This window comes from Neovison vison, chromosome X, assembly GCF_020171115.1.
Source record: "Neovison vison isolate M4711 chromosome X, ASM_NN_V1, whole genome shotgun sequence".
NCBI classification, from domain to species: Eukaryota; Metazoa; Chordata; class Mammalia; order Carnivora; family Mustelidae; genus Neogale; species Neogale vison.
This window is the reverse complement of record NC_058105.1, coordinates 105652691-105664276: the sequence shown is the minus strand read 5'-3', so window position 1 is coordinate 105664276 and position 11586 is coordinate 105652691. Positions and strand designations below refer to the sequence as shown.

The 11586-nt window shown below is 50.7% G+C and overlaps 1 long non-coding RNA gene across 1 annotated transcript; it reads right to left on the bottom strand.

Moving 5' to 3' along the window:
- Nucleotides 1-226: 226 nt before the first annotated feature.
- Nucleotides 227-6297, bottom strand: LOC122896404. Its single transcript, XR_006382409.1, has 3 exons — nucleotides 6178-6297; nucleotides 1155-1263; nucleotides 227-573 (listed from the first exon to the last, which is right to left on the bottom strand). It is a non-coding gene; the product is annotated as an uncharacterized LOC122896404 (long non-coding RNA).
- Nucleotides 6298-11586: the final 5289 nt, after the last annotated feature.

Sequence of the window (11586 nt, the reverse complement as noted above, 5' to 3'; positions counted from 1 at the left end):
TAAATTAGATTGCTTGGGGTTTTGCTATTGAGTTGTGCGAATAATTTATATAGGTATTATATTAACTCCTTATCTGATAGATGGTTTTAAAAGTATTTTCTGCTGTTTGTAGATTTTTTTTGTTTTCTTAATTCTTTTGCTTTGCAGAAGCTTTGTAATTCAATATAGTTCTACTTTTTTATTTTTGCCGTGGTTGCTTGTGCTTTTGTTGTATATTAAAAAAAAAATCATTGCCAAGACCCAGATGGAGGAACATAGTCCCTGTGTTTTCTTATAGTAGTTTCACAGTTTGGGATCTTAGAGTTTAAGCCATTCCAAGTTAATTTGGGGCAGTGGAGTAAGATAGGAGTCCAGCTTCATTCTTCTGCATGTTGTCGTCCGGTTTCCCCAACACCACATACTGAAGAGACTCTATCTTTCCTCTCTTGAATCTTCTTGATTTCCTTGTGAAATAGGAGTTCACCACATATGCAAGGGCTCATCTCTGGGCTCTAGATTCTGTTCTGTTGTTCAGTGCGTCTGTATTTATGCCAGTACCATTCTGGTTTGATTGCTACAGCTTTGTATTGAAGTCTGAAATCAGAAAGTATAATGACAACCAGCTTTGTTTTTCCTCAAGATTCCTTTGGTGATTCAGTCTTTGGTTGTTACCTAAAACTTTAGGATTGTTTTCTCTTACTATGAAAACTGTCATTGGAATTTTGATAGGGCTTGCACTGAGTCTGTAGATAGCTCTGGGTGGTATGGACATTTTAACGAAGTTCATTTATTCATGTCTTCAGTTATTTCTCATCAGTGTCTTGAAATTTTTAATGAAATATATTTATAATACTGTAAAATTTAAGTTGTATAAAATGTTAACTTGATATATTTATATATTATAATTGCCATGGTAGCAATAATTACCCCTCTATCATGTTATATTTCTTTTTAATGATTAGAATAATTATGTTTTAGTCTCTTGGCAAATTCGATGTTTGTTTTATTTACTATCTTGTGCATTAGATCTCTAGAGCTTATTTACTACTCATTATATGTTTATAACCTCGGTCAGTGTTTGTCCTTCCCCTCTATCCCCTAGCCCCTGGTATAACCTCCATTTTACTGTTTCCGCATGTGACTGATATCATGTAGTTTGTTTTTCTCTGACTTACCTCACATAGACTAAGGCCCTCAAAGTCCATTCAAGTTTTCACAAAGGGCAGGATGTTCACTCCTAGGTTCATATCCAAGTTAAAGATGTTCCTATGTACTTCGATGCTCCTGTAAATGGAATAGTGTTTCTTTTTCAGATAGTTTTTTTCTGTGTATAGAAACACAACTAACCTGTGTTTTTTTTTTAAATTTTGTCAGAGAGAGAGAAAGCACAAGCAGGGAGGGCTGCAGACAGAGCAGGCAGAGGGAGAAGCAGGCTCCCCACTGAAGCAGGGAGCCTATGCAGTACTCGGTCCCAGGACCCTGGAATCATGACCTGAGCTAAAGGCAGACGCTTAATAGACTGAGCCACCCAGGCATCCCACAACTAATCTTTTTACATTAATTCCATATCCTACAACTTTAATTTGGTTATTAGATCTAATACTTTTTTTGGTAGGGTCTTCAGGGATTTTCTGTGTAAGATCATATTTTCTGTAAACGGAAATAGTTTTACTTCTCCCTTTCCAATCTGGATGCCTTTATTTTATTTTTTTTTTTTGCCTAATTGCTCTACTGGGGCTTCCAGTGCTGCACTGAATAGGAGCTGAGAGTGGGCACCTTGATCTCATCCCTAATCTTAGCAGGAAAGTTTTCAACTTTATACCATTGAGGGTTTTATATATAGATTTTGCTATGTTGAGGTGCATTCCTTTTATACCCAGTCTCTTGAGTTTTTAATATGTAAGGATGTTGAATCTTGTCAAATGCTTTTCCTGCATCTATTGAGATTATAAAATTTTTTCCATATTTATTTTTACTTAAATTCAGTTAACTAACATATAATGTATTATTGGTTTCAGAGGTAGAGGTCAGTGATTTATCAGTCATTTATAATACCCAGTGCTCACTATATCACATGCCCTCCTTAATGTCCAGCACCGGTTACCCCTTCCCCCCACCCAACTCCCCTCCAGCAACCTCAGTTTGTTTCCTATGATTAAGTCTTTCATGGTTTGTCTCCCTCTCTGATTTTGTCTTGATTTTATTAATTTATTACATTTAATTATCTGCATATATTGATCTACCCTTGTATCCCAGGGGAAAATCCCACTTGATCATGGTGTATAGTCTTCTCAATGTCCTGTTGGATTGGGTTTGCTAGAATTTTGTTGAGATTTTTTGCAAATGTATTTATAAGAAAACCACAGGCCAGGAGGGCACCTGGGTGGTGCAGTTGGTTGAGTGACAGACTCTTGGTTTCCGCTCAGGTCGTGATCTCCTGGTCATGAGATCGTGCCCCACATTAAGCTCTGTGCTCAGTGTGGAGTCTGTTTGAGATTCTCTCCCTCTGCCCCTTCAGCTCATGCTCTCTGTCTCTCTCTAAAATAAAGAAATAAATCTTAAAAACAAACAAAAAAATCCCAGAGCCCAATCTCCCTATACATGGTGTCCTAATATGACTTTGGTATCAGAGTAATGCTGGCCTCATAAAATAAAATTTAGTTTAGGAGTATTTCCTCTTCTTATGTTTTTAAGCAGAGTTTGAGGAGAACTGGTATTGATTTTTTTTAATGTTTGGTAGAATTCACCAGTGAAATCATCTGGTCCTAGTGTTTCTCAGGAGGTATAATGTCTGTTCTTTCAGTTCTGAGTCTTTGTTTTTTAGGGATTGTCAACTTTTTTTATATTTTAAAAAACACACCTTTTAGTTATAATGTCTTTTTAACCTCCATTTATTTTTGCTCTGATCTTTGTCATGTTTTTTCTTCTACTAACATTGGACTTACTTAAGTTCTTCTTTTTCTAGTTCCTTGAGAGGTACATGTAGATTCTTATTCAAGAGCTTTCTTTTAAGGTAGGCATTATCTTTCCTATTAGAACTGTTGCCACATCACATAAATTTTGGCATATTGTGCTTCCATTTTCCTTTATTTCAAGTTTTTTTTATGTCTGTTTTATTTCTTTGATGCATTGTCAGTTCAGGAGCCAGGTGGGTCACAACACTTGCCTGGTGAGAATGCGCTCCCAACACCGGGCTTGTGCAAGGCCCAAATAGCCATGCAATGCTGGCCAATCTCAAGAGCTTTCTGCCAAAATCTATATCAATTTGGGTAGAAAGCTCATGTGAATTGTCCAAAAACCCCCGTACAGAAGTTTACAGCAGAGGTGTCCTTCAGGGGAGCTGCCTGAGCCTGGCTCAAGGTCCTGAGTGGTCGTGGCCGAAACCCTGTGAGAAAGCACTCTAAAAGCCAGGTGCACACGTGGCCAAAGCCTCCCTAGAATCAGCTCCCTGCGGTGTTGGTCTCAGCAATGGCAGATCCAGCCTGTCATGCCCCTTGGCCCTAACCCAAACACTCGGTTGGGTCTTCAGGCTTCTGTCCGCAGGGGCCTGTTCCCCAAGCCCTCCAGATTGAGGACCCCGGAGCAAAGGCCCAGGAATCCACCTGCTACCCAGGAGGAAACTGTGCCTTTTGGAGCTATGCAAAACCCTCCGAGCGGGAGAAAGCTGCATGCCCCCCGCCTGAGGCCACCCCCACATTCGGCGCCCCACCAGGCCGCCAACACGGAGCCTGACGCAGCCTGAGCCCTTCCCTCTCCTCTGCCTCCCAGAAAGCTCCCCTCAGCTGGGGCCATCAGGGGAGCCAAGTATCTGCGGCCTGAGTTCCCTGGTGATCACAGCACGCACCTAGCGAGAAAGCACTCTGAACAGCGGGTGTGACGGTGGCCCAAATCACTGCACAACCCCAGCCAATTCTCAAAAGCTTAATGCCCAAACCAATATCAATTTGGCCAGAAAGCTCATGAAAATTGGCCAGAAACCCCCCGCATGAACTCCATTCTGGCTGTGTGGGCCCGGCCCTAGGTCCCAAGTAGTCACAGCAAGAACACTGCGAGAAAGCTCTCTAAAAGCCAGGCACATGCGTGGCCAAAGCCGCCTTCTAATCATCCTCCTGGGGTGCCGGTCTCAGCACTGGCAGATGGGGCCTGACATGCCCCTAGGCCCTAACCCGAACCCTAGGTTGGGTTTTCAGGCTTCCCTCTCCAGAGACCTGGACCTCAAGCGCTCCAGATTGGCAACCCCTGAGACACACCCCAGATCTCTGCCTGCTACACGGGAGGAAACCGTGCCATTTGGAGCTACACAAACCCCTCAGAGCAGGAGAAAGCTTCATGACACCCCCCCCTGCCCCCCAGCCACGAGAGGCCACTCCCACCATTGGTGCTACAACAGGCCACAAACACAGAGGCTAATGTTCAGCGGGACCCTTTCCTTCAACTCTGCCCCTGGATAGCTCCCCTGTGCGGGGGCCCTCAGAAAAGCGGTGTGGGATCTGTCCATGTTGCCAGATGGTTGCAACACACACCTAGCAAGAAAGCACTTTAGATGGCAGCTGAATCGCTGTGCAACGCTGACAATTCTCACGAGCTTTCTGTCCAAATCAGTATCAATTTGGGCAGAAAGCTCATGAGAATTGGCTGGAAAACTGCCGGTGAACTTGCTTCTGGTGGCACAAAGCCCCCAGGGCCACTACCTGGGTCTGGCCCAGGCTCTGGAGTGGCTGCAGCCCAAACCCTGTAGGAAAGCACTCTACAAGCCAGGTGAATGCCAGGACAACGCCTCCTGCTACTCAGCCCCTAGGGTGCCCAACCGGGCGCTGGCCCATCAGGCCTGCCATGCCCCTAGACCCTCACCCTAAACCTCGGTAGGGTCTGCAGGCTTCCATCCTCAGGGGCTTGTCCCCCAAGCCCTTCAGATTGGGGAACCCAGAGGCATAACTAAGGACTCTGACGGCCACCCAGGAGGAAACCGTGCTCTTTGGAGGTGCACAAAACTCACAGAGTGGGAGAAACCTGCATGCCCCCCACCTGAGGCCACCCCCACATTCGGCACCACACTGGGCTGCAAACATGAAGGCTGATGTTCAGCCAGAACCCCTCCCTCAACTCTACCCCCAGAAAGCTACCGTGCACGGGGTCTTTGGGGAAGCCGCGGGGGTCCAGCCCATGTTCCCAGATGGCCACGACATGCACCTAACGAGAAAGCACTTAAGACTGTGGGTGCCAGTGTGGCCCAAATCGCTGCCCAACACTGGGCAATTATCATTAGAGATCTGCCCAAATCGAAATCAATTTGGGCAGAAAGCGTGTGAGAATTGGCTGGAAAACACCTGGTAAACTCACTTCCAGCAGCACAGGCCCCTGCGGGGGGCATGGCCTGGGCTCCCGAATGGTCACACATGAACCCTGTGAGAAAGACCTCTAGGAGCCCGTTGCATGCAAGAAAAAAACTTCCTACTACTCAGTCCCATGGGGTGCCTGCCCCCGGCACTGGCAGATTGGGCCTGCCTTGCCCCTAAGCCCTGACCCTAACCCTCGGTTTGGTTTTCAGGCTTCCATCTCCAGGGCCCTGTCCCTGCAGGCCTCCAGACTCGGGACTCTGGAGCCACACACCAGGAGTCCAACTGCCACCCAGAGGAAACCGTGCCGACTGGAGCTGCGCAAAACCCTCAAAACCAGAGAAACCTGCCTGCCTCCTGAGGATTCGCCCACGTTCTACAGCCCCCTGGCTACAAACCCAGAGCCTGATGTGCCGCCTCATCCCTGTCCTCAACTCAGCCCCTCGGGGAACCCACCTCTGCACCAACAGTTTGGGCCTGCCATGCCCCTAGCTCAGCTATCTTCAGGGACCCCTGTCAGCTCTAGGCAGACCTGGAACTCCCTTGTCTGCTGCAAAAGTCTGGGAATGCCCCTCCTTCTCAATTTACACTGGCCCAAGGTTTTCATGAGAAAGGGAGAAAGCAACCTCCTGACTGCTTAACACCTTCTTTCCTCTTCTGCCATACTTCTCCCCACTTACCTTTGTACCTGGGCACACTGGAAGGAACAGATCAGTGGAACAAGGACATGCTCTGAGACCTGAATTTTTCACGGCAACTTTCTCAGGACTCCTTATGCAATAAGAAACTAGCGTATCCTACGACCCTGTGTTTGAAAATGATCATCTACACAACAGGAGAGCGAAAATCATTCTATCTTTACCTCACTCTTCATGAAGCAGAACATGGTCTTCTTTTCTTCATTGACTTCAATTCCAATTCGTTGCAAGCAGTGTTCGTTCCTTTGCTTCTGGGGTAGGATTCCGTGATTCCTCACCTGCATAGAACACCCAGAGCTCATCACAACAGGTGCCCTCCCTAATAGCCATTACCATTTAACCTTTCCCCCCACACCCCTGCCCTCTAGCAACCCTCGATTTGTGCCCTAAGGTTGAGTCTGTTTCCTCATTGGCCTATCTTACTCCCCTTACTGTGTTCATCTGTTTTCTTTCTAAAATTATGTAGGAGTCAAGTCTCCTCTTATTGACTTTGCTGAGCTTAATCCACTCGAGATCCATCCACATCCTTGCAGATGGTAAGATTTCATTCTTTTTGAAGCTGGGTCCTGTTCCAGAGAATGAGTGAGTGAGTGCGTGCGTGAGTAAATCTCCCACATCTTCATTCTCCACTCAGCAGCAAATGGACATTGGGACTCCCTCCATAGTTTTTCTTGCTATTGTTGATAATGCTGCTATAAACATCACGGTGTTTGTGCCCCAATGAATGTGCATTTTTGGGCCCTTTGGGGAAATCTCTAGGAGGGCAATGGCTGGATCCCAGGGTTATTCAGTTTTTAGCTTTTGGAGAAACCACCATACGCTTTTCCAGAGTGACTGCAGCAGCCCACAGGCCCTCCGACAGTGCAGGAGGGATCCACTTTTAGCAGAACATTCCCTGCCAGCAATTTCCTAAGGAGGAAATGGAAAACCTGGGGGATAACCTGACTCACCCCGTGTCAGGCAAGCAGCACTGTCACTCACCCCAGGGTTCCTGACACCAAGCCCCTGGAAGCCACCAGCATGCCTCTACCCAGGAGAATTATCAAAGACCCTCCTTCAGACCTCAACACCCATGAAACTGCAGAGAAAATACACCATGTCCAACTATCTTGAGGGTCCATTGAATGAAACTAGAAAATCAAGCTTCCCTTTTAAATCATCCAAGGCTCCTTGGAATCCTTTTGAATTTTCCCTCTGCCTTCTTTGGAACCCTTTGGATGAAAAGATGACTCCATTAGGATACATAACCTTTGACAAAGGACAAGACATCATCCACGTCTCTATCTGATCACAAACAGCCACCTCACTCTAGATGCTGGCCATTCCACCACAGCCTCGGCCCAATGGAATAAACACTGAGATGAAGGAACGCATTCTACCTCCCAAACACTGAGTCCATCTCATCTTCCGTTTGGAATCCAAGGGATTGCCTGGGAAAGAGATGCTCCAAATACCTTCGGAAGCCAGAAATGAACAGAGAAAATGGGATCCCCCTGCCAGGTGCTCCCTGCAGGGAAACTCGGGAACTCGGGCCCCCACTCTAGATAGCTGGCAGCTGCTTTACTGTGACTTTGTGGCTCCACTGGAGACAAGAGAAAAGCCCAGGAGGTTTGGGTGAAAGAGAAGTTTTGCCTCCAGCCCTGGCATGGATGGGACATTGCATCCAGTGGGCCTGCTGTTTTCTCTGAACGCTGACGTCCTGGGACAGGCTGCATGACTGAGTCAGACGCTGATTTCCAAACTTCATGTCTCGTGGAGCCAGAGTGAAGAAGGGTTGTCTGGTGGGGGTAAGCAGGCCCCTCCCACCTAAAGCCTGCACACCTGCTCCGATTCCTGGGAGAAGGAGAGACACATGCTTGTTTCTTAAGTGCTAATAAACTTCTTCTAAAGCCGGCCAATGCTCTTGTCGTTTTTGGACATGTGAATATACTCTTCCATACAAACACTGAACGCATTGTTCCAAATGCAACATGAGTGGGGTTTGGTTCCCCCCGGGCTCCGGACCCCCTTGGGAGGACCCTCCTGCAGCATCCTGACAGCACATTACCACCAAACGTGGGGACACGGGGCACGATGCTGAGTGGGGGGTTGTTGCCTCCGCTCTTGAGCCTGGGGAAACAGACTATACAGCTCACCACTCCCTCCTGTAGAAACGAGGTGCGGTGCCTCCCCACTACCCTCAGAGCCAACAGGCTGTGCTGACTCCTCTGTAGGGTCGTTTCCCACTGCAGCTCGCCACTGCCTCTAGTGGTGGCAAGCAGCATTACCTGCCTGCTGGGGACTCTCACAACACAGCTCCCCACTCCCTCCAGTGGCGTGAACTGGCACTGCCGGGCCTTCCAGCGTCTCCTTAGCAGATCAGAACACCACCGCAGGTCTAAAGCTACACTGGTACCGTCCCTCCAGATTGGGGACCTCTGAGCCACAACCCAGGAATCCGCCTGCCACTGAGGAGGAAAACATGTCATTCAGAGCTGTGCAGAACCATCGGGACGGAAGAAACCTGCATGCCTCCCTGAGGCCACCACCACCTTCATTGGGTCACCCTAGGCACAAACACAGCATGACGTGCTATCTGACCCCTGCCCTTGACTGAGCTCCCAGGGATCCTGCCTCAGCATCAGATCAGGTCTGCCATGCCCCTGAGCCCTCACCCTAACCCTCGGTTGGGTTTTCAGGCTTCCATCCCCAGGGGCCTGTCCCCCAAGCCCTCCAGATTGGCGACCCTGGAGCCACAACCCAGGAGCCAGCCTGCCACCCAGGAGGAAACCGTGACATTCAGATCTCTCAGACCAGGAAGAACCCTCAGACTAGGATAAACCTGTATGCTTCCCTGAGGCCACTACCACCTCCGGCGGCCAACCCAGCCACAGAACCTGGAGACTGACATGCGGCCTGAGCCCTGACCTTGAGTCAGCCCTCCCGGGGATCCTGCCTCAGCACCGGCAGATTGGGTCTGCCATGACCCTAGGCCCTGACACTGACCCGAGGTTGGGTTTTCCGGCTTCCAACCCCAGAGACCTGGCACCCAAGCCCTCCCAATTGGGGACTCCGAAGCCACACCCCAGGACTCTGACTGTCACCCAGGAGGGAACTGTGGCATTCAGAACTGCACAAAATACTCAGAGCAGGAGAAACCTGAATGCACCCCATGAGGCCAAACCCACCTTTGGCACCCAATGGGCCGCAAACACAGAGGCTGATGCTCAGCCAGACCAATCCCTCAACTCTGCCCCCCAGAAATCTCCCCTGCACAGGGGCCCTCGGGGGAGCCGTGTGGGCCTGGCTGGCTATTCCCAGATGGCTGTCCCAGATGCAACTAGCGAGAATGTGCTCTAGACCATGGGCGACAGCATGGCCTGGGCAGGGCATGGGGTCCCGAGTGGTCATGGCTCAAAGCCTGTCAGAAAGCACTTTACAAGCCAGGCGCACGCGTGGCCAACCCCTCCCTCTACTCAGCACCCCTGGGGTATCTGACCCAGTGCTGGCAGACTGGGGCTGTCATGCGCCCAAGCCCTAACCCTAACCCTAGGGTGAGTCTTCAGGCTTCCGTCTCCAGGGGTCTGGCCCCCAAGCCCTCCAGAATGGGGATTCTGGAGCCACACACCAGGAGTCCACCTGCTACCCAGGAGGAAACTATGCCATTGGGAGCTGCGCAGCACCCTCAGACGGGGAGAAAGCTGCCTGCCTCCCTGAGGCTAGCCCCACCTTCTGAGACCCTCTAGCCATCAACCCGCAGCCTGACATGCAGCAGGACCTCCGTCCTCATCTTAGTCCCCTAGGGATGCCGACCCAGCACCAGCAGATCAGGCCTGCCGTGCCCCTAGGCCCTATCCTTAACCCTAGGTTGGGTCTTTAGGTTTCTGTCACCAGGGTCTTTCCCCCAAGGCCTCCAGATTGGGGACCCCGGAGCTGCATTGCAGGACTCTGCCTGCCATCCAGAAGGAAACCATGCCATTCAGAGCTGCATAAAACCCTCCAAGCAGGAAAGACATATATGTCCCCCGAGGCCATCCCCACCTTTGGCGCCCCACTGGGCCACTAACACAGAGGCTAACACTCAGCCAGAACACCTCCCTCTGCCCCTGGAAAGTTCCCCTCAGCCGGGGCCCTCAGAGCAGCTGCGTGGGCCTGGCCTATGTTCCTGGATGCTCACTATGTGCACCAGGCCTGAAAGTACTCAAGACCGCAGGTGCCAGCGCCATCCCAATCGCCGCCCAATGATGGCCAATTCTCATGAGCTTTCTGCCCAGATCGATACTGATTTGGGCAGAAAGCTCATGAGAACTGCCCGGAGACCCTCTGGCAAATACCCCACCAACCTCAAAGGCCTTCAGGGCAGCCGCCTGGGCCTGGCTCGCAATGCCAAGTGGTCACGGCCCAAAGCCTGCCAGAAAGCACTCTACTGGCCCGGCGCACACGGGGCTAACTCTACCATCTACTCCACCCCCTGGGGTGCGTACCCTGGCTCCAGTGGCCTGGGCTTGCCATGCCCCTGGCCCTAACCCAAATCCTAGGATGGTTATTCAGACTACTGTCCCCAGGGGCCTATTCCCCAAGCCCTCCTGATTGGGTACCCAGAGCCACATGCCAGGAATCCACCTGCCTCCCAGGAGGAAACAGCCACTGGGAGGCATGCAGCGCCCTCAGACCGGGAGAAACATTCATGCCTCCCCAAGTCCACCCCAACTTTCAGTGAATCCCCTGGCCTCAGAAAAGCAGCCTGATGTGCCGCTGGACCCCATTCTCAATTCAGCCCTTTGGGGATACCACCCCAATGCTGCCGGATCGGGCCTACCATGCTCCTAGGCCCTAACCCAAACCCTAGGTTGGGTCTTCAGGCTTCTGTAACCACAGGCCTTACCCCCAAGACCTCCATATTGGGGACCCCAGAGCCACACACCAGGACTCTGCCTGCCACCCAGGAGGAAACTGTGCCATTCAGAGCTACTCAAAAACCTCCAAGTGGGACAGACCTGCCTGCCCCCCTTAGGCCACCCCCACTTTTGGCGCCCCACTGGGCCACAAACACAGAGGCTGACACTCAGCCAGAACCACTCCCTCTAATCAGGCCCCAGAAAGCTCCCCTCAACCAGGACCTTCAGGCAGCTTAGAAGGCCTGGCTCATGTTCCCTGATGCTTGCAACGTGCACCTAGCCAGAAAGCACTGTAGACCATGGGCGACAGTGCAGCCCAAATCGCCCCCCAATGCTGTCCAATTCTCACGAGCTTTCTGCCCAAATCAATATAGATTTGGGCAGAAAGCTCGTGAGAATTGTCCGGAGAAGCCCCTGCAAACGTACTGTCGGCAGTGCAGGCCTTCAGGGAAGCCACCTGCGACTGGCCCATGGCCCCGAGTGGTCGTGGGCTGAAGCCTGCCAGAAAGTGCTCTATAAGACAGGCGCACACACAACCAACCCCTCCCTCTACTCAGCCCCCTGGGGTGCTCGCCCCAGCAGACCAAGCCTGTCTTGCCCACAGACCCTAAACATAACTCTAGGTTGGTTATTCAGGCTTTTGTCCCCAGGGATCTGTACCCGAAGCCCTCCAGACTGGGGACCACTAAGCTTCAT